Here is a 27,144-nt window from a genome sequence, read left to right as displayed (position 1 = left end):
AGTGTGTTGGCACTCAAGTGTCAAAAACCATTTTGAGGCTAACAATCTCCCCCTTTGACATGAGTGACAAAAACACTTAATTGACCTTATGAGTACATCTACTAATCTGCTTGATGTACATATAGAGGTTTTAATAGCTTAATCAAAATTTTTTAATTTACAATATATGTACCTCAAAATGATTGTTACTCCCCCTAAGTTGATTGTGCCATTATCTGTGCTATCTTGGTAACCAAAATTTGATTCTGTATGCTCCGCCTTTTTATCTTATCTCCCCCATTCTCTCATCTCCCTCATTCTTTTCTCTCATCTCCCTCATTCTTTCCTTCCCCTTTATCATATCTCCCCCTTTTTGACACTTATGTCAAAGAGTTTTAAGGGTTAAGACAATATTTTGCCAAAAATGTGTTGTTTACCTCCATAATCATCCTAAGAGATGCATCCCAATTATGCAAAGCAATCTCCAATGATTTATGCTGGATGACAGTCTTAGCAACAAGTTGAATAAGTCCTTCTGAAGTAAAAAGATTAGGATCTTTCTTGAGAATAGTTTCAACATAGACTTGTTCTTTATGGAGAATCTCCAAATGTGGGGTAATGGAGGATTGAAGCTGTAATAGTTTTTCCTTGATAGTGGCTTCTTCTACTGTTAATACAACTATCTCTTTCTGAGTGTGAAGTGTGTGAGCAAAATGCTTCTCACTTTGAGCTAGATCTTTTGGTAGCTGCATGCTAGAAATATTCAAATTTCTCTCCAGGCTCATTATCTTTTGGTTGGTCTCTTGTGTGAAGTATAAAAAGTCACACAACTTTTTGTACAATGATAATATATTCTCAAGTACCTTTTTTACTTTGTCTATGACCTTTTCCAATTCAATCTATGAAAGTTCTATTTCACTAGATATTTTCTCATTAATTTTTTCTTGAAATTTTCTTTCTGATCATTCCATAAGTTTTGCATTTGTTTCATGGTCTACATTTGTCACCTAATCTAAAATGTCTATCAATTGTTCTATTATATGCTTGGATTCATCTGGTGATTGAATACTAAAGGCATCCATAAAGATGTCTTTAATCTCATGTAGTGTTTGTTTTTGTTTATACTCCTTCCTGAGTATCTCTTGCCTTTTTCTTCTATTTAAGGCTTCCTGCACTTCATTGATTTGATCAATGCTTATTGTTTTTGAGTCATAACTCGGTATGACTATTTCCTCATCTAGTTCAAGATCTCCATAGTGAATTACCCTTGCATCTTTTGTAGAACTAGATCCTGGTGCAAAAATTTGTAGTGGCTATTGTGAAGGAGTCCCCAAGGTAGGCAAATTCATCAATGTTTGTACTGCCTCCTACTCTTTAGGGTTTCAATTGTTTTCTCCTCCTGCTATCTACCTTGATCAATTATTGTAATTTTAGGAAGTGCACCTTGAGTTCATGTTGTAGGATCAGATGTAATAGTCTGTCCTATTTGTTCTATTCCTTTGTCTCCTTCTGCACTCGGCTTTTGTATTGTTGTGTCAACTATGCCCGATGAAATAACTATTGGCATTTGAAGTTGACCACTAGTAGCTATAGAGATGATGGAAGGTGGTTCTTGTGGTTTCACCTTATCTCTAATTATGTTTTCTACTAGTTTTTATAATTCATCCACACTGACCAATACTGGATTTAAACATAATCTTGCTTTTTGTGTGGATTGGTCAAGGTTTCTTTTAAGATCCTCTGTAGTTAATGGATTGATGTTCTGAACAGAAGTGTTATGAACATCCTGTACTGTTATAGTTTCTGCAGGTGTGATGGGTACATGAGGAGGGCTTAAGGGTGGTGATTGTGTGTCTTGCACACTCTGATCTTGTTGCAACTATTGGTCAGCTGTTGCCATTTCATTTTTCTTTTGTGTCTCCTCCTCTGTTTCTTTCTTTTCTTCTTCCTTTTTCTCTTCTTCTTTCTTTTCTTCTTTTTGTTTCTTTTCTTCTTCCTTCTTTTCTTCTTCTTGTTTTGTTTCCTCTCTGCCTTGCTCTACTACTATATTCTCTTCTCTCCTATTTCTTCTCTCTTCTGGTGGAGCAATAGATTCTTCCTTGTATTCTTCTTCAAGAAGATCTTCAATCTTTTTGTACAAGTTCTTCCATGAATTTGTTGTTCTTTGTACAATTTCTTCCATTTTGTTTTGGAGAATGAAAAATGCCCTGTACTTAGGTGTAAACCTAGTATTATGCCTTTTGACTACTTTCTCTATTTGCTCCTTGGTCAAATCAGGCAGTATGCTTGCTAGGGTTTATTATCTCATTTCCTTCTCCATTCTTAAACAAAAATGCCATCTGTCTTCTACAATTTTTGACAGTTCATCTAGCAATTGTCCATCTAGTTCAAGAGGAGTATACTTGAACTATGCCATCATTCCATAAAATGATTCTTCTATTCTATTAAGTTCCTCTTTATTGAACTTATTGAAATCAACTTTATTTATGTTTCTTAAATCTCCATTTCCAATCTTTTTACATAATGTATCAATTGAAAAATGGCTTACCTTTTCAGATTGATCTTCTTATTCATCAGTATCAAGTTGAGCTACATATTTTCTTCTTTTCCTTGGATCTTCTTGTGTATTCTTAATTGGTTTCTTATTTGTAGCTTCCTCTTTAGCCTTTTGAGTAGAGGCCCTTGTTGTAGCTCTAGTTCTTGGCTTTTGGGGTGATGGGGTGGCAGTTTTCTTTGGTTTGGGCTGAGCTAGAGGCTATTCTGTTTCCTTTCTCTTCTTTAGCTTGGCCTTGATTGGTGCTTCCTTGGGTTCTTCTTCCTCAACACCATCCTCCTTGTCTTCACCTAGGCCTTGAGTTAATCCCATTTGGCCTTGCTCCTGTTCATCCTCATCATCATCATTGTCATCATCATCTTCTTCTTCTGCTTCAGCCTCTATTCCTTCACCAAATTTCTTCTTGATTTTCTTCATCAATTTATCTTTCTTCTTTAATGTGGAGGTGATCTTTAATTCCATATTTATCTTTGACCTTACCACATCATAAGTGCCAAAGTGTGGAGCACTCTTATCTATCTCTTTTGCCAATAATGTAGTTATGGCTGTAGATGCTTCATCTATGTTAATCTCATAACCAAATGGCCTTAGCCATATCACCCTTGGAGCTATTGCTTGGATATAGGTGAAGTCAATATCAACTAAGAAGCATATATCATTAATATGTTTTTCCACTAAGGAAACTGGTATTCTCACCCTTTGCTTCATGGATTTCTTAAAATCCTCAAAATAGCTAGTCATTAAGGTATCAAAATTGTCTCCCATTTGTTCTATATATTCATTAATTTGGTATATGATAGTTTTATTACTTCTCCATGTAACTTTTCCAAAAGAGAGAAATTCATTCTGAACATAAAAGAATACACAAACTAGGATTGCTCTAAATTTGCATTGTGCACCCTTTGTCCTTCTTATGGCAGCTGGGTTTTCATTAATCTATTGTAGTTGCAGTTCTGCAAGATCATAAGTATGATCCTTTTTTACCAGTTTGTAGCCTACATCTACTGCAATACATGGCACACTGTTGAGTCTACTGGATTGATAGAACTTATGTGCAATAACTCTAACAACAAACTCAACTAGAGGAATGGTGTGAATTGTCATTCCTCTTTTGTTCCACTGTGCACATGTTTTCTTTTCAATAACCTCCTTCCATTCACTTCTCAAGGTCTTGAATCAATCTAGGGTAGGATATCCAGTTACCCTATGAATGATTCCTTTTGTGATTTTGACAGGGACATCTGCTAACCATAGACTACCATCATGAATTCTGCTCAACACAAGTCTGATCTATTCTATTTCAAACACAGTGGGAAAACTCAAAACTCGGGTTAAACCCTTTCTTTCAAAAATTTTGTATTCATCTTTCAAGACTCCATTGAAACATAGCTTCACAAAGGCTTCTTTTATTTCCATGTCCCCTATGGCTCCTATCTTGCAATTATAGCATTTTCTTACATCCTAAACCATAACAACGTTTGGGAGTATGCAAGAAAGGGCTCCAACGGGATCATTTTTGTATGCAACTTCAAGGATAGGGAAAAAATTAGGCTGCCTAACCTCATTAGATACTAATTGGACTTCAAATGACCCTTTGTCCTTGGTTGTCTTGGAACTCGAAGCCATTTATGCAAACTAGGGTTTCCTTTTCATAGAAATATGAAACTTCATAGCTTGACACAAATGAAAATACCTCAAGATCGATGAAAATGCGTTATAAGAGGTTGCAATCTACTTGGAATGCTAGATTCACTGGTATGAAGTCACTTTTCTCTCTTTCCTTTCTCTGCTTCTTGATCGCGATGAGGAAAAATGATTGAAATCGTGATAATATACCCTATTTCCATTGCATTAAATGCTCAACTACAAACTCAACCTCTGAAGGATTTTTGACATTACTCGGCTTCCATAGGAGTTACTCAACTTGGTCGCTGTTAGGAACCTGACATGTATTGGAGTTTTACTCGACATCCAAAGCTAGTTCGACATCACCATTTTGTCTTGGCATCTTGTTTCATGCTGATTTTTATTTTGCATTGCTTTTTCATGGTTTAGGGCTGATGTATGATACTTCCTTATATGTATCAACCCCATAGTCTCATCTTGAGATTTAATTGGATGAGAAATGATCACTTGACCTTGTGGGTGAAGTGACCCTTTCATTTGATGTACTTGACTCATTATTTTTCTGCCATGTATTCTTCATGTTTATTCTTATGTGTTCCACATCAATCTTTTCTTTGCCCTTGTTTGCTTCAATTTTTGGTGCTTTTGACCTTGTAGGATAGTTTCTGCTGATGTTACCAATTTTTAGGCAACTAAAACATGTGGTTTGGCTTAGCCACCTACTATAATTCCCTCTGAAATGTGTTCTTATGCAATTCTAGGGTATATGTCCATATTCTTGACAATAATGATAGCTATACTTGGTGTTGTAGTCCTGATGGTACTGACTTTCATTTCCTTTTGTTTTTGTTAGTTGATTTGATGTCCACATAGGATTTGATCTGCATTCAAATGCTTTGTGTCCATACTTCTTACAATTATGACAATGCCCATCAAATCTTTGTATCCTTGAAACTCTGTAGTCTTGTGTCATATGTCCTTGCATGTTGCACTTGTGACAGTAACTCTTATTTTTGGGTGTGTTTGTCTGATTGATTTTTCCACTCCTACAAACATTAGCAGTATGCCCCTTTTTATTATAGTAATGAAAAATGGGTTTAGAGTCCTTACCTTTGTCACCTTTTTTCTCAACACTCTTTGATGATTCTCCAATTTCAATGCTGTTGTATCCATGTCTTGATGTATCATGGGCTGATCTTGGAAATCTCATCAACTGTTCAAAGTACTTGATGGCTTCACTTGATTTGTTGAGATTCTCTGCTACCTCTTTTTCTCTGTTCAATTCATTCTGCAATTGATCATTCTGCATCCTTAAAGTAAAGATTTCAATATCTTTTATATTAAGTTCATGATGAAGGTTCATCATTTGAGCAAGTGTATCCATCTGCATGTTAGAGATCCTTGATAATTCAGTATATTTTTCTTCAAATCTGTTTGCAAGATTCCTTTTGTCATCTTCCATCATAACTTTTTCCTCAACTACTCTTTTCTTTTGTTCAGTGATTTCACATAACATTATGGCCTGTGATTCATGTTCCATCTTGAGAGATCTTATCTCATTTGCTTGAGTTTTGTTTTTCTCCATGAGTGTTGCTATTTCTGCATCAAACTCTTTAGTGTCTCCATTGGTAAACACTTGTGTGGTATCAATATCCTTGTAGTGCATATAATTTTCAGCTATGGATATCTCCTTTCTTCTTTTAAAAGATTTTCTTAATTCCACTCTAGCTTCCTCTACTTTTTGTAGAGCGAGATGCACATCTATCACCTGATTTTCAACGATCTTTCCAAGTTTGAAAACTTTCATCTTTAGATCTTTTCCTCCAAGCTGTTAGGCTCCTTTTTGAGAGAAAGTGGCTCTGATACCAATTGTTGGAATATCTTATTGGAAAGAATGCTTCTAAGAGGGGGTGGGGGGTGTGAATCAAAAGTACTAGCCTTTGATCTATTTTTCAATCCTTAGTAATATATCTTTGAAATGAACATGCATGCATATAAACATTAAGAAATCATGAAAAACAAATATGCATCACCACATAACACTTGAGATTTTGGTAACCCAAAAACCCTCCAGGAATAAGAAGGTAAAAATGGGGTGGGGATGATACCCACAAAATCACTACAGTAATAATGTTTGACCACTTCTGATGGTCTGCCCTGTTAAAGGCTTTACACTATATCAATAGTGACTTGGTTAAAGGATTTGTAAACACTTTACATGAAGTGTTACCCTGTCAAAGGATTTAATCACCTATTTAAAGGATTTACAAGATAGCTGTTAAGCTAACCTATCATCATAGGATTTCCTTTCTAATACAATTGCTAGAGAGTATAAGGTATGATAAACCTGATAGCTTACAATCCTTGATTGTTGATTATAGGTACTTGATCTACTTTCTTCCTAATCCTTTGAGCTCTGATACTTGTTTGTGCCACCTGCTTTATTCTTGATTAACTAGATATTTAATTGCTGATCTCTTTCTGTAAGTCTTACTACTCTTCACTCAGAGCTCCAGTTGTGATTTCATTATCTCCTTCATGCATCTATATATTTAAAATGTGATTTCATCTTCCTTATAAAGACATTCAAAGACTTAGGGTTAAGTATGGATCTACGATCCATATTGAATCTCTATTTTCCCACTCATTCCTTATACATTTGCTATTGGTTGCATGCCTTCTCCATTTTTCTTATTGGCTGCATGTAGATTGCATAGGAAATACAAAAGATTTAATCTTATCATTTTAATCCTTTGAGATTCATATGTTAGCCATGAAAACAATTTACATCTGAATTTGTGAAGTTACAAACTCATATGTTGATTATGTGGTGCTTAGCACTTGCTGATTCTAGATGCTCGACACATGTAATAAACTAGCTTACTCGGTTCCTATTACATTCCTATATTGCTCAGCATGCTTTATGACTCGACACCCTTTATAACTCGACACCTAAATATTGTTCGGTACTTGGATCATTATCGGCACCTAAAGTCATTCAGCACTTGATTCTCACTCAGCACCTGATCTTCACTCGGCACCTAAAGGCTGCTCAACACCTGAAGATCACTCGACACCTATTGGTTTTTCTTATTGGGCACATATTATGGCTCGACATACATAGTGATCTCGGCTTCAATGTAGAAAGTGATTAAGTGTGTTGGCACTCAAGTGTCAAAAATCGTTTTGAGGCTAACACTAGGAACCCTAGGGACATATGTCATCATGTAATGGGTCGAAGGGGGTCATAGGTCACCCTATGACCCCCTTTGACCCATACGAAGGATTCTAATATGTCTCAAGGGGTCCTAGGACCCCTAGGGACATATGTCATCATGTAATGGGTCGAAGGGGCCTATGACCCCCTTCGACCCATATGAATGATTCTAATATGTCCCTAGGGGTCCTAGGACCCCTAGGGACATATGTCATCATTTAATGGGTTGAAGGGGATCATAGGTTGACCTATGACCCCCTTCGACCCATATGAATGAATCTATTATGTTCATAGGGGTCTTAGGACCCCTAGGGACATATGTCGTCATGTAATGGGTCGACGAGGGTCATAGGTCCTTTTGATCCATACAAAGCATTCTAATATGTCCCTAGGGGTTTTAGGACCCCTAGGGACATATGTCATCATTTAATGTGACCTATGACCCCCTTCGACCCATATGAAGCATTATAATTTATAATATGTTACTTTATTATGATTATATTACATTATATATTATATTATATTATATTTTATATATATTATATTACATTACTATATATTATAATATAAAATATTATATTATAGTATAATAATAATAATAATATTATTATTATATTATATAATATTAAATAATATATTATATTATTATAATCTAATATTTTAATATTATAATAATATAATAATAATATTATATTATAGTATAATAGTTATAATAATTATATTATTACAATATTATTGTGTGGGTTATCGGATATTCAATATGAGATCGTATATCCGATATGAGATCGGATATCTGATAATATCAGATATCCAATATCAAATCGAATATCTGATAAGGTTCGACTTACTTTCCAAGTTTGGTGCTTGGATAGGTGAAAAAAGTTAGAGCGGATTTTGAAGCACTTTTAGACGTTTTCAAACTCTATTTTTTTTACATCACCACTTTTGGCACACCATGATCTTGCACATACCCGTAATAGTATCTCTCAAATCAAAATAGATAAGGTATAGACTACAAACACGAGAGGTAGTACAAATATACTATTCACAAATGAAGACTTAACATCTATTTGATAAACTTTGAATCCTTTATATCTAGAGCTAGCAAGTAGAGTTCTTAGTTGTTCTAGTCTTGCAATAGGGTCAAATATTTCTCTAGAGTCAATCCCTTCTTCTTGTGCATATCCTTTACAAAATAATCTTGCCCTTTTCCTTGTGACTTTATCATTTTCATCTAACTTGTTTTTGTATACCCACTTGGTACCAACTTCTAGTCTAGGTAATAGAGTTCATGTCTTATTTTTCTCTATTTGTTAAATCTCTTCTTTCATGGCTTTACTCCAATCCACATTTTCTAAGGCATCTTTCACTATTTTAGGTTCTTGCATGCTCAAAAAACATGTATCATTTCTCAACTTGTTCCTTTTCAATAGTCTAGCATCTTTATCTCCAATGACTTGTGTAGTAGGGTGATGTCTCTTGACATACTTAGACAATCTTGGTTCAACTCTAGTTTCTTCATTTGGTCTATCAAATTCTAAATCACTATGTACATCTCTATTAGGTAGTTCATTATCTTTTTCATGTACACTAATCTCAAAATTAGGACGTGCCTCAGCTTTGTTGATATATGATTGAAAAGATCATTTCAGTAGAAAGATTGTTATTGTTCAAGAAGGGTTTTCAATCATTATATTATCACTAATGTCAAACCTATCCCATGCTGGTAAGACAATTGCTTATATGTTTTAAGCACTATCGCTTAGTTGATTGATGAGGAGGATTTGATCAACAAGATGTAACAAAAGTACCTAGAAGAAAGGTTGAGTTATGATTATATATTGAAGTGTAAGAATCAGTTAAGACAGTGATAACATACTGTATTGATGATTTACTTAAAGTTACAATATGATTGGCTACACTTAGAAAGTCTAGAAGAAAAAGGTTGCAAAAAGTTAGTGCAAGCCAAGCAAAAAGTCAGTTGAAGCCAAATGAAAGCAATTTCTAGTGGATGTCAAGAAAGTTAGTAGGTGCTGAGCAATGTAGTTGATGTCGATTGATTTTCAATAGGTACAGAGTACCAGTAAAATCCAATTGATTCCAAGTGATTTTACAGTAGATTCCAAGTAACACAATATGTGCTGAGTATCAGTAAATTGATAATGGTGAGTTATTAAATTATGAAAAAGATCAAAGATTCACCAAATAAAAGTTGATAAGTTTGTTTTCTTGGAACTTGTAAATTAGGAGCAAGATAAGATTGATGAGCTAGAGGCATAAAATCTTATGTAAACTATTTTGGAGGTGAATTCAAATGGATTCTAGAAGAAGTTTCTAGAGAAGACAAGATATGGGGTAGATACATTGTATCCTACCTAATCCTTCAAAAACCTTAATTTTTGAGATGGATAATGAGCGGGAAAAAGAGTTCTAATTCCCTATATGTAGAGATGTTTGGTCATGAAGCAAGGTTGGTTGGAGGTCAGAGAGTTTTTGGATGCAAAAATCTGACAAGGAGAAGTAAGAGGGTTTGCTTCATTGAGTGACCCAAGAGGAGAAGTCTACAATGGTGAACTAAGCAAGAAGTATTAATGAGGATAAATGCTTGGAGGGTGAACAAGCTATCAAAACTACAAATATTGGAAGCCAAGCACAGATGGGGACTGAATAGTGATCCATAATCTACAAGCAAGGTTATAAATTGTATTAGATCAAAGCTCTACTATTACTTTCTAACAATTGTATTAGATTAGGGTAAATCCTTTGGAGAAAGGTTGACTTAATAGTTATTGAAAAATCCTTTAACAAGGTGGCATTCCAAGTGAATGGCCTAAAGTCCTCTAATAAGGCTCACTTTTAACAGGGTGATTGAAATCCCTCAATTGGGTCACGTTTAACAATGTGTGTTGTAATCTTTAACAGGGTTGGCCTTTAATAGGGAATCATTTTAGAAGAGTGAAAAAGGAGTAGCATGTTACTGGTGGTTTTTTCCAAATTAGGTTTCCATGTTAAATTATTGTGTCAAGTGGACTAATGGATATGTTGCGTCTTATGCTTTATATTTCTACATGTTAAATTTACAGTAACATATTAGTTTTGGTTAACACACAATGAATGCATGCATGGTTAAGAAAGTTTTATGGGTTTAATGAATTGTGAAAAGTTTTATTTGGACATCTAGACCTTGAATAACTGATTCACCCCCCCTCTCAGTTATTCTAAAAGAATCTCAACAAGCTTTAATCTATAACTTGACACCTAAATGTAGCTCAGTTCCTAAATGCAACTTGAAATTCATAGTATGTGACTCGATAGTCATTGAAACTTGTTGTTAATTTGTGACTTGATTTACAACATCTTTGTCAACAAGAATACCTTCATAAAAGTATACAAATGATTTGTATTCTTCTACTTCCTTTATAGGTTCAAACTCCTATACTTCTGTATATTCATTAAATTTCACATTTGCACTTTCCACAACTTTGTTAGTGTTAGTATTTAAACACTTATAAGCTTTACTTCTTGTGGAATAACCAAAGAATATACCTTCTTCACTTTTTTCATCTAGTTTACTATTCCTAAAATCTTTGAGAATATAACAATTACTTCCAAATACCTTAAAATATTTTATATTGGATGAGTACCCATACCATAGTTCAAAAGGTGTTGAATGAGTACCTTTCTTGACTTGCACATAATTCAAGGTATAGATAGCTACACTTATAACTTCTCTCCAGTATTTCAAGGCAACATTTTTCTCCATCATGAGTGAATTAGTATAGTCCATTACAAATTTTTTCCTCCTTTCAGCAATTCCACTTTGTGGAGGGGTCCTAGGAGCAGATGTCTATCTTTTGATTCCTCCATCATTACAAAATATCTCAAAATCATTTGATGTAAATTATCATCCTTTTTTAGATCTCAAACATCTTAGACTTTTACCTATTTCCTTCTCAACTCTTGCTAAGTACCATTTAAACAGTTAGAAAGAATTTGATTTTTATTTTAGAAATATATCAATCATCATTCTAGAATAATCATCAACAAGTAGCATAATGTAATTATCTCTTTTGTAACTTTGCACTTCAATTGGTCCACAAAAGTCAATATGAACAATCTCTAATATTCTTTTAAAAGTATGAGTCTTACTCTTAAAACTTGACTTTGTCATTTTGCTTGACTGACATTGTTTGCAAATTATATTGTCAGGCTTCTTCAAATTAGGAAAACCTCTAATTATTCTCATATTAGTGATACTAACTATGTTATCAAAATTAACATGACGTAACCTCTTGTGCCATAGTCACACATCATCAAATTCTACAATTAAACAAGCAAAATCCTCTATATCAAGGTAGAGTAGATTACATCTAGTTTGATTACCTTTTCTAATTAGTTTTCCATTAGTATCATATATCATAGCAATCTTGTTTTCAAACTCAACCTTACAACCTAAATTATTTAGTTGTGACACACTCAACAAATTATAGTTAAGTCCTTCAACATAGTAAGCATTGTCACATAAAATCTTTTCAGTGAGTTTGATAGAACATTTTCCTTTTAGCAAACAGGGTGCATCATTACCAAACCTTACACTATTTCTATTATAATAATTCAAGATAATGAACTTAATTTTATCTATATTCATGTGATGTGAACACCTACTATTAATGATCCATCTATCATTCTTGTTCACACAAGACACTAGTGCAATCGAAACACATGATAGGTAACTTACCTTTGAACTTGCCTTTAACTCTATGAAATCTCCTTGCTAGTAGTGCTTCAAGTTGATCTACATCTTCCTCATCTATTTCACTATCATTGGACACATATTTTGTCTTTTTATTCTTTTTCTTCTCATTAGGGTCCTTTAATGATAGCTTAGCTTTGAAAGTAGATTCAACATTGTCAGGTTTGTAATTATCAAAATTAGATAGCTCAAAAGTAGTGAGCCTACCTACCAAATCTTCAAGAGTTAGATCATTCCCTGGCATACATCTTAGTTCTTGTATTATACAAACTATAATAGCATAAATTGGAAATAGTGCTCTCAAATTTTTTCTTAGTATAGTATCATCATCTATTTTACTAGTAGCTCCCCTTATTGCATTAACAACATCTTTTATCCTAGATCAATACTGAGCAATATTCTCATCTTCTTGCATTCTCATATCATCAAAATTACCTCTAAGACTTTCAACTTTGGCTCTCAGAACATTCTTGTCACCTCCATAGATAGTGTTTAGAGCATCCCACATTTTCTTTGCATTGTCACAACCCTTGATATCATCAAACTTGACATAGCTTAGGATAGAGGCAATTTCCAACATTGCCTGGTTGTGTTCTTTCTTCTTTTTCAGATCTTTAACAATTTTTCAGATCTTTAGTAGTTAAGACTCCATTAGGATCAACATGCTCAACAAAAATGGTAGATTGTGCATGATCTCCAAGACCTCCTAGGTGTAGCTTCATCAAGCTTTCAATTGGATACCTCTCTTTTTGACATCTTGATCTTGTTGCTTCTAGTACCTTCAAACTAGTTTGCTTAAGTAGATGGATTTGATACTATTTGTTGGAATTATTTATAATAACTAGGGGGGGTGAATCATTTATCCAAGGTCTAGATGTACAATGAGAAAATTTCATAGCTTAGTGAACCCATATCCATAAAAAATTTTTCTATCATGCATGCATCCATTAGATCATACAATCACTTAAATTTGTAGGTTACTATTAAATCAATATTGCTGAAATGTAAACATGAAACATGATAGATTCAATAACACATTTGACAAAATGATTTAATTTGGAAACCCAATTTGGAAAAAAACACTAGTAACATACTACTCATTCTCACTCTTCTAAAGTGATGCCAGGTAAAAGGCCAACATTATTAAAGGTTACAATGCACAATGTTAAATGTGACCTAGTTAACATATTTCAATCATCATGTTAGGAGTGATCATTGTTAGAGGACTTTAGATCATTCACTTGGAATGCCACCTATTTAAAGGACTTACAAATGACAGTTAGGTCAACCTTAATGCAAAGGATTTACCCTAGACCGATTCAATGATTAGAAAATAACAATAGGGCTTGATCTGATAACAATTACAACACACTGGCAGATTACATACCTCTATTTCAGTCCTCCATTTTACTTGGCTTTCAAAAAATTTAGCTCTGATAGCTTGTTCACTCTTCAAGCATCCATACCCTTAAGCATTCTTTCTTTACTTACCAATGTAGTCTCTTCTCTTAGGTCATTGAATGAAGCAATACCCTAGACTCCTTGTCTTCCTTAGGTCCTTGTACATGACAACCCTTTGTTTTGACTAGCCATCTCTATAAATAAAACATTAAGATCTTTTTTGTTCATCCTCCATCATCCATTTTAGAGTTAGGTTAGATTAGGTAGGATTTAATGAATCTACCCATAATTTCATTTCATTCCCTTCTATAAACTTCTCCTTCAATCCTCTTTGAATTTGCTTAAAAAATGGTTCAACATAAATTCTATGTCACTAGCTCATCAATCTTATCTTCCACATGGTTCACACAATGTAAGAAATCAAACTTTTCAACAATGACTTATTGAATTCTTGATCTTTCTCATACTTCTAATACTTAGCATGAACTAGCTTCTAATGCTTGACACATACCGTGTTGCTTGACATCCTCTATAAAGTAACTCAGCATGAACTAAAGTTTACTGGTACTTGAGATCAACTAAAATTTACTCAAATTACACTATATCACTCAACTTACACTAAAATTAACTTTTCTCAGCTCTGACTAATTTTATTCTTAGCATACACTAGCTTTTCTAGACACCTACTATGTAGAATGTTAAGCTTGGTAGACAAACTTTGTTTAACTTGTTCTTCTGATCCTAATCAATGTAACCATCCTTTGCAACGTTAACTAGATTATCAATGCACTATAATATCATTATGATAACTCATCATTGTATTCCTTTTCCATATCGTAACTTGACCTTTCCTCTAAGTGCTATTGTTACCTTATTTGATCAAATCCTCTTCATCAATCAAACAAATGATAGTACTCAAATCATATAAGAAATTATCATACCAAAAAGTAGCAAGTTTGACATTAGTAACAAAATAATGATTGAAACACATTTATCATACTTGTATCAATTTTTTTTCAACACAACTCTTGTACTACAACCCTCCCCCCATTAGGGTCTGATCATAGTACACCTGTGACACAAAAAATTCATGTCGGTACTCATGGTAAAGAAATAAAAAAGTAAAGAAAAATATATAAACATACTCATCAATCTCACTAGGACAATGTAACATGACACTTAAAGGATGTGATACACATCCTCTAGTGTAATCATGGCCTCTCTAATGGGTAGGTGAAAGGTGTTATGCTTGCTATGCCACCTCTTTGCTAGCACTATTAGAAGACCAAATTTTCCCTGATATGCGACATCCATAGCAACCATCCCAATCCCATGGTTGCCATTGCTCTCCTCTTCTTAGTGTCTCAAAATTGTACTAATATCAACCTCACAACCTTGGGGGCCCTAATGATCAAACATAGAAAAACCATTTGAATAACCAAACCATATAAAATACATTAGTACCTACCATGATGTATCAAAACAAGATAAAAAATACTTCTTCTCTACTGTGCAACTACAAAAACTGAACTAAATGAATAATAACATGAGGAAAATGCTCAAAACAATATTGTGTGATACTTCTTTCCATTAGTGTGTGATAAATTTGGCTATATTGTATCGTGAAATACTTTACATAGTATGTGTGATACTTTTTAGCTATGTGATACTTCACACTATATTGTATGACTAATAGGTGTTTCTTGTACAAAAAGTTTTTCTATACCTATGCAATACTATATTGGTACCAGAAGTATCATGTGATAGTTTATAAACTATCATGCAATACTTCTAAAGCATTGCATGAGATTTTATGGAAAACCTATAAAACCTATGAAAAATGACATAAAATGCTCAAAAAATGATCTAGAATGCTTAGAAAATGTAACATTCACTAGGGCACCATACTGTGGAGGTTGCTTATGCAATCGACTACAGTCAAAACAATGTCTTTATGTTAGAATACCTCCCTACACCATCACTATCTCTCTCAAATTCTCAAATATTTGAAAATCAAAAGAAGGAAAAATGAATTGAAAATGACCCTTGGATCCCTTATATGGTCTTTTGACCCAATTTGACCTAATTTTTGAACTCCTTAAAATTGCACAAGAATTGTACCCTTAGCTAAATTTGATGTCCTAGATCCTTTTTCTGGATTGAAATAAATTTTTTAGTTCATTTTGATGGTCAAAATCATATTTTAAAATTTATTCCATCTTTTATGCAGTTGGCTAACCTTTTGAGGCCCAATCTTCAAATCTTGATGGGGCATAATCATTTATTCATCTCTCTCACTCTTCTCATTCATCCTATTGCATTTCTATTTCATCATTCTTCTTGTTTTGACCTAATTTAAATGCTTTATCTTCCTTGGTCAAACTTAGTCAAACTAGGGTGTACTATCACTTCTTAATGGCAACTCTTGGGTTTTTAATTTCTTATCTATCATCAAGGGTTTTCTTTATCTCATTTTGATCATATTTATCTCATTACTGCATCTCCTCTACCTCATTTCAATTTTTATCCCAAGGGGGCAGGACTATTCTATCATCACTACAAATTGCTTTCTTGTTATGGCTATTTATTTATGAGGAGAATATTCTTGACCTTTCTAATTTCAATTGATATAACTTCTTACTTTTCTCTACATGTTAGTCCTCATCTTGATTTTTGATACTATCTTTCTCTCTCCTAGTTTCTAGTACTACCACTAACAAACTATACATTCAGGATCTCCTATATCTCTTCATTTTGTTCTTTAGAGTTAGACCACTTTACAATTTTCTTGACTTCTTTATTCTTTGACATAATGTGTTCACATTTCAATCATAGATTAGTCAAAGAAGGGAAAATGTAATCACCCAAAAATGGTCATCTAGATTATTATCCCTCTTCTCAACAATTTTGCTAAAATTATTAAATCATCTATCTTGATCAAATATTTATAAATACATTTATTTGATTTTATCCTATAGTTTGACCACTATATCTTAAGTTCTTATTTAATTAAAAAAAACATGTCCCCCTTTTATTAAATAAAATACCCCTTTCATCTCTTATCCCAAGTTACACAAATAAAAGCATTTTCCCATTTTAAAATACAAGAAAGGTCTTTTGTCTCACATGGAGATACAAAAGTCAAGTTTTTGTGATTGGTAGAAATGATTGTGCACATGGATCATGTAAAAGTCAACTCCCCACCCTTGATTAGATCCTCTTGTCTCATGATATCCACTGTGTTTACTTCTTAAAAAGTGAGATGTCTCTCCTCATCTTGGATCCACTCTTTTTGCACTATTGTTACACTACATGTCTTTCTATAAGCACTCTTGGAGATTTTGAAGATATTTTTGTGGTCCCACAATGCATGCACCATTTTGTGACTCAAAATGGGGAGCCACTAGTTTCAAAACCCCTACAAGAAATTTGGTCTAGAGCTTCAATCTTTTTGGATCCTCCCCTAGGTCTAGGTCAAACCTTGGTCTTAGACCAAGAAGGGTTAGGCAGTTGGAGAAAGGAATTTTTTTAGGATTTTTACTTTATAGTTTGTAAAGTGCATATATACATAGTTGTACACACATGCAGGTGTGCTAAGTGTGCATATACATAATTCACCCTGTATGCGTGAATACGTGGCCTCTGCTAACACACACACTTCAACACAATCATTGTATGCGGATTCATCCCGAAATGAACATTGGATTGTTCATTCAAAAATCAGCCTGCAAAATGACCTATTTCCTTCTATCTAGAGGGAATTGCTTGTCAGATATCCTCAGATTTGAGGTGTTTAAGCAACCAAACCCTGTAAGAACGAAGGATTTAAGAAATGGAATTAATCTATATGATTATGCAGATTAATCTAGAATGAGAAATGCATTCTAATCTAAGAACAAGTGAAGGAAATCTATGCTAAAATGTATGCATATTAAATCTAGAAAATGAATATGAAAGTAGGGAGCTCAAATGAATGCACAATACAGCAGCAATTCGATGCAAATTCTCATTCAACCTCTTTTCAAAATGAAGAGATGAGGGTCTCTTAAATAGACTTTCCTAGAATCCATCAATGGTTGAGATCGATTTCAATCAATGGTTAAGATTAAAGGCGAAGTTCAGTCATAAAGGAAGATTACCAAATTAAAGGGAGTTAAATGATTTAATTTGAGTAGAAAAAGTAGTTAACTGATTTAATTTGAGTAGAAAAGGGAGTTAACTGATTTAATTCCTTTTTGATCAATAGTGAACTGGAAATTTCCCTTTTTGAACTGAAGAAGGATTTTGTTTGAGATATTTAATTTAGTAAAATAAGATATGCTCTCATAATTACCTTTTCTATTTAATTAAATAATTCTATTTAATTAATTAGAGACACTTTTCTTATTTAATTAAGTAACTTCATTTAATTAATTAGGAATGGCTTCCCATTTAATTAAATAACTTTGTTTAATTAATTTAGAAGTAAGTACTCCATTTAATTAAATAATTTCATTTAATTAATTAAATTAGACACATTATTAAATTAAATAAATTTAATTTCATAATACATTGGCCTTAGGATATAATTTAATTTAATTAAAGTATAAATACTTAATAATTAAATTAAATATTAATCAATAGGTTTAATGTGACTAATATGAGTAAATACTATAGGAATTAAATAATAAGCATGATGAATGCAAACTTAGGTTTTCTGCATTTGACAATTAAGTCAAGTAGCGAGTAGCAGAATGAGAATTGCCTATTAGAATAGGTCTTAGGATTGATCAAAAATAGACCAAAATTGGTATCATGGCAATGAGCCAATTTTGGGGTATTACACACCCCACTCTAGGGATGTGTACACATGCATACATGCACATGTGTGCACCCTCAGAGGTGCACACTAGTCCATGCCTCAGGGCCTATATAAGACCTTGCCCTGCCTTACCTTTCCTCACTTTCTTCTTCCCTTCCTCCTATAACTACACCTCAACACCTAGAGGCTCTCCACATCTGTGACACTTTGCACCCTCCCTACCACATACACACAAAGGTAAAGCACCTCTAAGAGGTGCACACATGCTCACTCCTAAGAGGTGTGCATGTGTGCACCTCCACAAGACATTACAAGAAACAAAACTTAACAAAAACAAAACTAAGACCCCATCTTTCACAAATTCCATGATGCACATGTGCATAGTTGCACACATGTGCACCATGCACACCTTTCTAAGGTGCACATGTGGGCTAGTGTGCCACTACACACAAAGTAAAGTAAATAGAAAAATGAGAACACTAGTGTACCTTCCAAGGTGTGCTAGGTATGCTAGTGTGCAAAACTAGCCATTGGATCAGTTTAGGTCCTAATTGAGTATTATTTTTGTCTTCCACCATAAAATGACTAATGTTTGCTTCTTTTGTGAAGACATAATGATATTTTCATCATCTTCCATGATTAATAAAATGGTACCCAAACCAATTGCATTCAAGTTCCATGGAGCACCTAAGAATCTAGATTCTAGGATGGGCATGTAGAGATTCAAGGTATAGAGCTTGGTCACATCGATTGGAAGAATAGGTCAATGATGATACCCACACTGGTTTGGAGTGGAGGGGTAAACATTATTTCATAGTCCACATCAATTAAATCTTTTGAAATGTTTATGACACTATAAGAGCACTATGTGACAAAAGAAAAGGTTGTCAAGAGTGTCAGAAAGGAGATAGTCCTAGACTACTAATCTCACAACATGGAGAAAGTGTTCTACCTTCCAAGGGAAGACTAATACCTCTAGATATCTTCAAATGGAGTAGATAGGTGGTATAGAGAAAACAAGAAAGAGACAAAGGAATTGGTCCAAATTTCATTTCTAATTGACATGACACCTTTGGTCCTAAGAATAGGCAGGTAGACATGACCTGAGGATATATGAAAGATGACATTAGATACTCAATTGTCCTCCTTAGAAGAGTAATGGGCCTCCCTGCAATGGGTAACCTACAAACATGGATGGTCCACTTCATTGAGATCATTAGGACTACAAATATGCCTATTGATTGGGCCACCATCCTAAGTAAAAAATTGGATGAAAAGTTAGTCTTAGTCAAGATAGACCCTTACTTTTACATGACATCATACATGGTGTACCTATTAGTAGCCATAACCAATGACTACCCAGTGCTATATAGGAAGGGGATCATGAAAGCTAAAAATTCTTGGCCCTATGTGGTTTACCCACAACTTGTGAAGAAGCTCCTATTGCAAAGTGTGGAATACAGGGAAATCAATGATGGATTCATTTTTGCCATCATTAGGTTCATTGAAGGAGATTATGCTAAAAGAGTGTCAGTAGAGGCAACAATAAGGAAAATTCAAGTATGAGCCTACTACATTTATTTCAAGATATTCACATATCATCATCTTCAATTCCACCTTTGAACTTACCTCCACCTATCATTCCACCTATCCTTCCATCGATGGCCTTCTTTGCAAATGCAGTAGATCCACCAATCAAGTTGTGAGTGCACTCAATGACCTTCCCAAGAATCCTAAGAAATTCTGCCCAATGTTCATCTATGAAGAAACACAAATAACTGAGGATCATATTAGGGTCTTCAAAAAAAAATGCAATAAAAAATAAATTCAACATGAGAATGCAATCATCTATTTATTCCCATACACATTGGGAGAGGTTGCCTTTAATTGGTATGCAAATTTGATACTAGAATGTATCTAGAACTAGGAAGCCATTGAGAATTTGTTCTTAGATCAATTCAAAACATTCATCAACCCAATCATGATACACCATTAGTTTATATAAATCAAGAGGGATCCAACAAAGACCATTTCACATTTCAATCATCACTTTCAAATGACATACCACAATTTGGAAATACCCTACACCATACCAGTTGAAGCTGCAATCTATATTTATTTTAATGCTATGGATCATCTCACAGCTATCATCCTAATAATATTTCCTACTATAGATATTGATACATTGGAAAAAGTTTTCAAAGAAGCAATTACCTTTACCAAGTAAGCCAATCCTTATGGAGAAGGATTGATGGTTCTAACTCAAGCTAGTACAACAATATCAACATATCTTGCTGGAACACAAGTGATGCCTAGTTAATTCATTCCATTGACTCCAATTCTACCAAAATAGGCACCAATATGCTAGCTCCATCCATAAATTACCCAAGATATGAACCTTTAAAAGCTTCTTTCTTTGAGCAAAAGGTAGCAACAACCACTAAGAAAAAACATAATGTCACAAATGAGTTAGGACAAATGAAGAAGACCAAGTCTCAAATTACCAATGAGATAAAATCTATGAGATTTTTGCAACTAGGGTTTGTATTATTCATGATCAACTGTACCCTATAAAAACCCTAACTCTTGTGCCTTGTTGTCTCTTTTATCCTAGGTGTTTGAATTGTTAATCAACCCCTTCTTAAATTGAGACAGGAGATTTGAATAAGCCCTAATATCTTTTGAAATTTATTTTTCTAAGGTTTTTGTATGATCTTTTGAGAAATATTTTGCAACATTATCATTTTTCCCTAGTTCATAACTCATTTTAATCTAGGGTCATGCCATGGTTAGCCCACATCTTATTTTTCCTAGTTCAAAACCCTTCTGGTGAGTTATTATTATAGTCATTGATCTCGTTTTAGATCAATAAACATCACATTCTCACAATTTCAAGATGCTAGGCTTTCAAATAAAGTGAGAAAGCAATAGAATGCCACCTGTCTTGTGGGACCTAAGGAAATGCAAAAGTCAGTTGTTTTACAGCAATTGTTGATATTCTTCTAGATCAATGAATGTTACATCCTTGCAAATTCAAAGTGCCAAGTCTTTAAGAAATGCAAGAATGTGACAGATTGATGCATGTCTAGGTGGAGTTATGATTTATCACTAGAGTGTACTTTTCTAAAATATGCCAAATGTCACATTCATATTGGTTCTGAAGTTACCTTAGATTTTATTCCTTGATCATTGATTCAAGTGATGATCAAAGGCTGTCATATTCTTGCAAAGTAAAAGAGTTTTATGTTTAAGGAATGCAAAATATAATAGACTACCACATGTCCCTATGGGTCCTTAGAGCATTGAGTAAAATGCACCTTTCACAACCATTGATCATAAGGAAAATCAATGGCTATTGTATTGTCACAAGATGAAGATGTAAGTAGTTTAAAAAGTATGACAATGTGAGAAAGTGACAAGTAACCTTGTGGACCCTTCTTACATTTCAAAAAATATTAAAATAGGCATTTTCCTAGCCATAGATTTAGATCAAGATCTATGGTAGTCATATTCTAACAAAGCCAAAATGCAGCATGTTTAACCAAAGAGAGAATGTGAGGTGTTGACATGTAGAATTGTGGGACCAACCTATATTATGAGTTGCAAAAAGGAAGATATCAACATAGTTCTCTAGGTGGCATGTTTTGATTTTCCATATGTACTGAGGATAACAAATATTAATGATTTCTCTCATCTTCTAGATCTTAAGATGGTCTATGGCTATCACATTCTTTTATAATGAATATGTTCAATCTTTAGCCAAAGCAAGAATGCAAGAAACTTCCACGTATCCATGTGGGCCATAATGTGCATACAAACACAAGTAGAAATCTTAACCATACATTTGGTGATGATCAATGAAAATTGCATTCTTTCATAATGAAGATGCATGATTTTTAACTAATCTGAGAATGCAAGGTGCTGGTCTCAATGGGCCTAATTCTTAAAAGAAATGTGATGAAAGAAAGGAACTTTCAGGATTGTAGGATGCAAAAGGATCAACAGTGGTCATATTATTGTATAGAAAAAGTGCTCAAGTTTTAGCCAAATCAAGAATATAAGGTTTCAACATGTGTCCAACTAGGTAAAAATGTGATGCAATTATTAAGTTTACATCAATACCATCAGATTGTGCCTAGATCAATCATTGGTTTTTAAAATTTTGGTGTAACATTCACAATTTGACTATTGAATCATTAATGGTTTATAAAAGAGAATTCATGCAAAGTAAATCTATATATAATCTGTGATTTATTCCATAACTAGTTATAAAGAGAAAGAGATTTGAAGCACAAAGAACTAGAGCTTCTAAGCAGTGAATTGGTATGAACAAATTTTTTATTTGAAGTAACAAATTTGTGGGTAAGTGCCTAAAACTTCTATTATTTGAAGAAATTCTAGTCTCAATTTTATTAAATTGATAAAAATGCCCCCGCAAAGGGATTTTTCTAGAAAGGTAGATTACCAACATAGAAATGTACATGATGATTTCCTGGAACAATTGCTCCTCTTCACTAAGAACGTAGCTAAAGGAAATGAGTTGGTTCGTAAGAATGCTAGATTATTGATTGATGAAGGCTTTTATGATAAGAAAAATTGATTGAGAGATGCCAAGACAAAAATGGGTGGACTGGAATTGTTCAAAAAATGGTTCTCTTAATGAAAAAATTGTTGGTCTCAGATTGGTTTTGACAATTGAGTGTCAACAAACTTAAGAAATTTTCTTAGTTGATGCCAAGTTATAGTATGTGCCGAGCCTAAATTTCATTAAGTGTCAAGTCATTTAGATGCTCAACAGATAGATAGTGACAAGAAAGTTTCAAATCTCGAGTGATTAACATATGTTGAGCCAGTATATGTGCTTAGTAAACTATAGGTGCTAAGCAAGACATAATTTATATAGGTGTTGAGCCAAATAGAATTCCTATGTGTGTTGAGCATTAATAATTAGTTAGTGCTGAGTAACATAGAATCAACATAAGAGTTTGTACCCTCACAAACTAAGACATAAATCATTTTTGAGCCGACATAAGATGAATCTCAAAGGATTAAAAGATAAGATCAAATCTTTTTAATTCCCTATGAAATAAACATGAAACCAATCAAAAAAATGGAAAGATTTGAGTGGGAAATATGGATGAATCTCAATCATAGATTCATACCTAACCCTAAGTCATGAAACATTTTTAAGGAGGTCAAAACCCCATAATTCATTATTGAATGGGAATGCAGAAGAGAGTATGCAATAAGAGAATGAAAGCAAGGAGAAGATACTAGAAAAGTTTGAAGGAAGTAAAAAGGGGTGAAAAGACTTAGAGGAAGGACAACATTGTAGTATCAATTAACAGAACAAAGTATCAACACTTTGAATAGAATCATATCAGATCAAAGAGGATCAGATCAAAATAGATAGAACAAGGATCTAAAATTAGTAATTGAGGATTATAAGTTATTAGGTCAACACATTCTACTATACTTTCTAGTCATTGTATTAGGAGAATAAAAATCCTATGAAGATAGGTTGGTTTAAAATCCATATTGTAAATTCTTTAACAAGGTGACATTGCAAGTGAATGTTTGTAAATCCTTTAGATAGGTCACTTTTAACAAACTGTTAGAACCTTTAATAGGGTAGGCCTTTCATAGGGCAGACCATTGATGATGGTCAAACTTTGTAACCTTAACAAGTTACATATTGCTGCACTGGTAAGTTGTGGGTGTCATCCCCACCCCAGTTATACCTTCTCATTTTGGAGGCTTTCTAGGTGATCAAATATTGTGCTATCTATTTTCATGCATGCCTTTACTTTCATGTTAATTGGAGGTGTTAGATGCATGTATTGATTTTAGTTAAAAGTTTTATATCTTAAAGTTTGATACTTTTGATTCATCCCCCCTCTTAGAAGTATTCTTCCCACTTGTAAATTCCAACAAACATGATACCCCTTTGAACAATTCTTAGGAGTTCAATGTTGGAAATTAGTCATTCCTAGTGTTTTCTTTGATGAGTACTTACTAACCATGTTGGAAAATAGGTATGACCCTATGCTGAGAGTTGTGAAGGACCACGTAGGGGATAATTCTTTTAGAGTGACTAAGAAGTGATTAGAGAGGTTTTCATGCTAAACCCTAATCATGCATTGCTTGAGTAGATAGATTTTGATGATCTATAAGAAAGGTATGATGCTTAAAGGGTATACCTTTAGGGAGGGCCACTATGGGAACATTTCATAAGCATAGGGCATCTTCCATTGGTCACATTGTTGGAAATTTTTTGAGTGCTCCCCCTAGGATCCATGACAAGGGCTTAACTATCTCTTGTGTACTATACATTGAGTGGTTGTATCAAGCATTGATAGATTGGTCTTTTGGTGCAATGACAACCTCACTGTAACAAGTGATATTAGATCTTGGTCATAGGTTTGAATCCTTAGACCTTTAGGTAATGTTGAGGGGAGATTGTTGAAAATTTGTTCAGTGCTCCCCTCAAGATTCATGACAAGGGCTTAACTACCTACTATGTAAAATAAGTTGAGTGGTTTTATTGGGCATTGATGGATCAATCTTTTAGTGCAAAAATAACTCCATTATAACACACATCTCATATCGCTAAGCCCTTGTTGAAGAAATATTTTAATCTTAGGACACAAAACCTTTATATATTATTATGAAAGATTTTTCATATGGATGAACATGATCACATCCCTAGGTCTCTTGTCTTCATGATTGCTCTGATCTTGTAGTACGAGATGAGTTCTATTTTGGTTATGGATCCTACTTAGCTAAGGTAATAGACAATGGGTTAAATAGAATCAACAAGGGTAAAGTAGAAAAGCCCTTTTGTTGGTATTGTTTATTAATGTACATGTGTTTGTACAAGGGAGTTTATGTCTTTTCAAAAGACATGAAACTAGAGCTAGAGAAAGATGGGGAGAAATTACTAGTTTCACTATGGAGTGCTGACATGATAGGGGAAGTTATAGATACTAGTTTTATGCATTTTGATAGGTATTTTGCCTCAAAGATGAGGATATTGCTATTTGGAGATAACCCTAGGATATCCTAGTCCTTATTAGAGTTGATCATGCCCAAGGATCATGCCATTTGAAAGTAAGTCATAACTGGGGGGATATTATCCCTTACTCTGTACCTACTATCTTTAGAGTATATGATTTCTAGGGGAATCCTTGTGTCCTCACATATTAGGTGCCTCCAAAGGTTGGAATTGTTGAGTTTCTACGGTAGATAGGAGGGCTTGAAGAAAGAGAGCTAGTGGATAGATCTGGAGGGACAATCTTTCCAAACTTCATGGTCATTCACAATTTTGTGTTTACCAAGGGAGGATGGGGAAATTTAGGTAAGTTTCTTGATAGATACCAAATGGCTTAGTTCCATCCTTGTTTCATTGACCCAGAAGGCTTTAATGACATGTTTAAAGATAGAATTAAAGCTAAATCTTATGAACATGTTGTTTAATTTTCTGAAGATAATATAAGAAATGAATATTATTTACAAGAAGCTAAAGTAAAAAAGGAGAATAGGAAAGTATATAGTAGGGTTCTAGAGTTTATTAATGCTTTAGATAAAAAGTATGATCCTCTTGCTGACATTAAATACTAGGGATATAAGATTAATACAATTATAAGAAATTTTGCTAGATTCATGCAAACTATTAATGAGAAGAAAGGGATATTGGTAAAAGAATATCTAGACCAAGCCATAGAAATTGGGAAAATGCTAGAAAATAGAGTAATAATAAGCTTAGGGCAATATAATTTACAAAGAAAAGTAGGATATGTTGTGGCTAGGAACATAAACATATAGCCTATTCCCTTGTATAAAAGACAATTTTTAGAGAGCCCACCATCAATACCAACTGCTAAAAGGCATACATTGGAACAAAATTCTTCATCCAAAGCTGAGGAATACTCCTCTTTAAAAACTCCCATTCACATTGTAAATGAAGAATCTCTAAGAGATTAATTAAAGAAAATGAGAGGTCCTGGTGATTTAGTAATAACTACATCAGAGGTAGAGGAGGGAGCACTTGAAGAGCCCCCAATGCCACTCCTAGTCCTTACTGCAGATGACTATAAAGGGAAAGAAATTGAACCTTTGGTAGAGTAGGCAACAATTTTATTTGATGATGACAATTTTGTAAGGTCTAGGGCTTTTATATAATTTTTATAGAGAAATACTATAGAACTTTTTGATTCAAAATGAAAAAAGATGAAAATAGAGAAACCTACTTAATAGGAATTTGATATAGAAGAGAAGGTAAAAGCCAATCTCATATAAGAATTCAATTAGATAACCCCTTCAGGGAGAAGAAAATTGCTGAAGGACTTGGGAGTAATGCTACTGCCAGAATAGGACATTGCTAATACAATGATCTTTGATGTAGTGACGAAAGAAAAATAAACAAAGTTTAGAATTGAGGAGCAGATAAAAGAAGCCCATAAAGGGGTAAAATTTAGCAATGACCACAAGGCCTTGGTGATTTTGTTGATATAAAAGAGATATGAGGCCAGAATTCATGACATCTTTGATGTTGAACATACAAGGATCTTGATAGTATATATTGAATAAGAATAGGATAGATAATAGGTGGCCCAAATGAACAAAGAAATGGCTAATTTTGGGGTGGAGGTAGCTACAAAGGAGAAGAAAAAGTTCCTTGAAATTAATGTAAAATTTGAAAGTTCTTGAGGCATATGATGAGAGGGAAAGAAAGATAAATGAGATGGAGAAAATCATCTCAAACTTCCAAAAGCAACAAGGAAAAAGGAAAATAGGAGAAGTACCTAGCTAGA

Source organism: Cupressus sempervirens, chromosome 8 (assembly GCF_028749045.1).
Source record: "Cupressus sempervirens isolate cs-2001-9-10 chromosome 8, ASM2874904v1, whole genome shotgun sequence".
In the NCBI taxonomy this organism is placed as follows: domain Eukaryota; kingdom Viridiplantae; phylum Streptophyta; class Pinopsida; order Cupressales; family Cupressaceae; genus Cupressus; species Cupressus sempervirens.
This window is presented reverse-complemented; position numbering follows the sequence as displayed.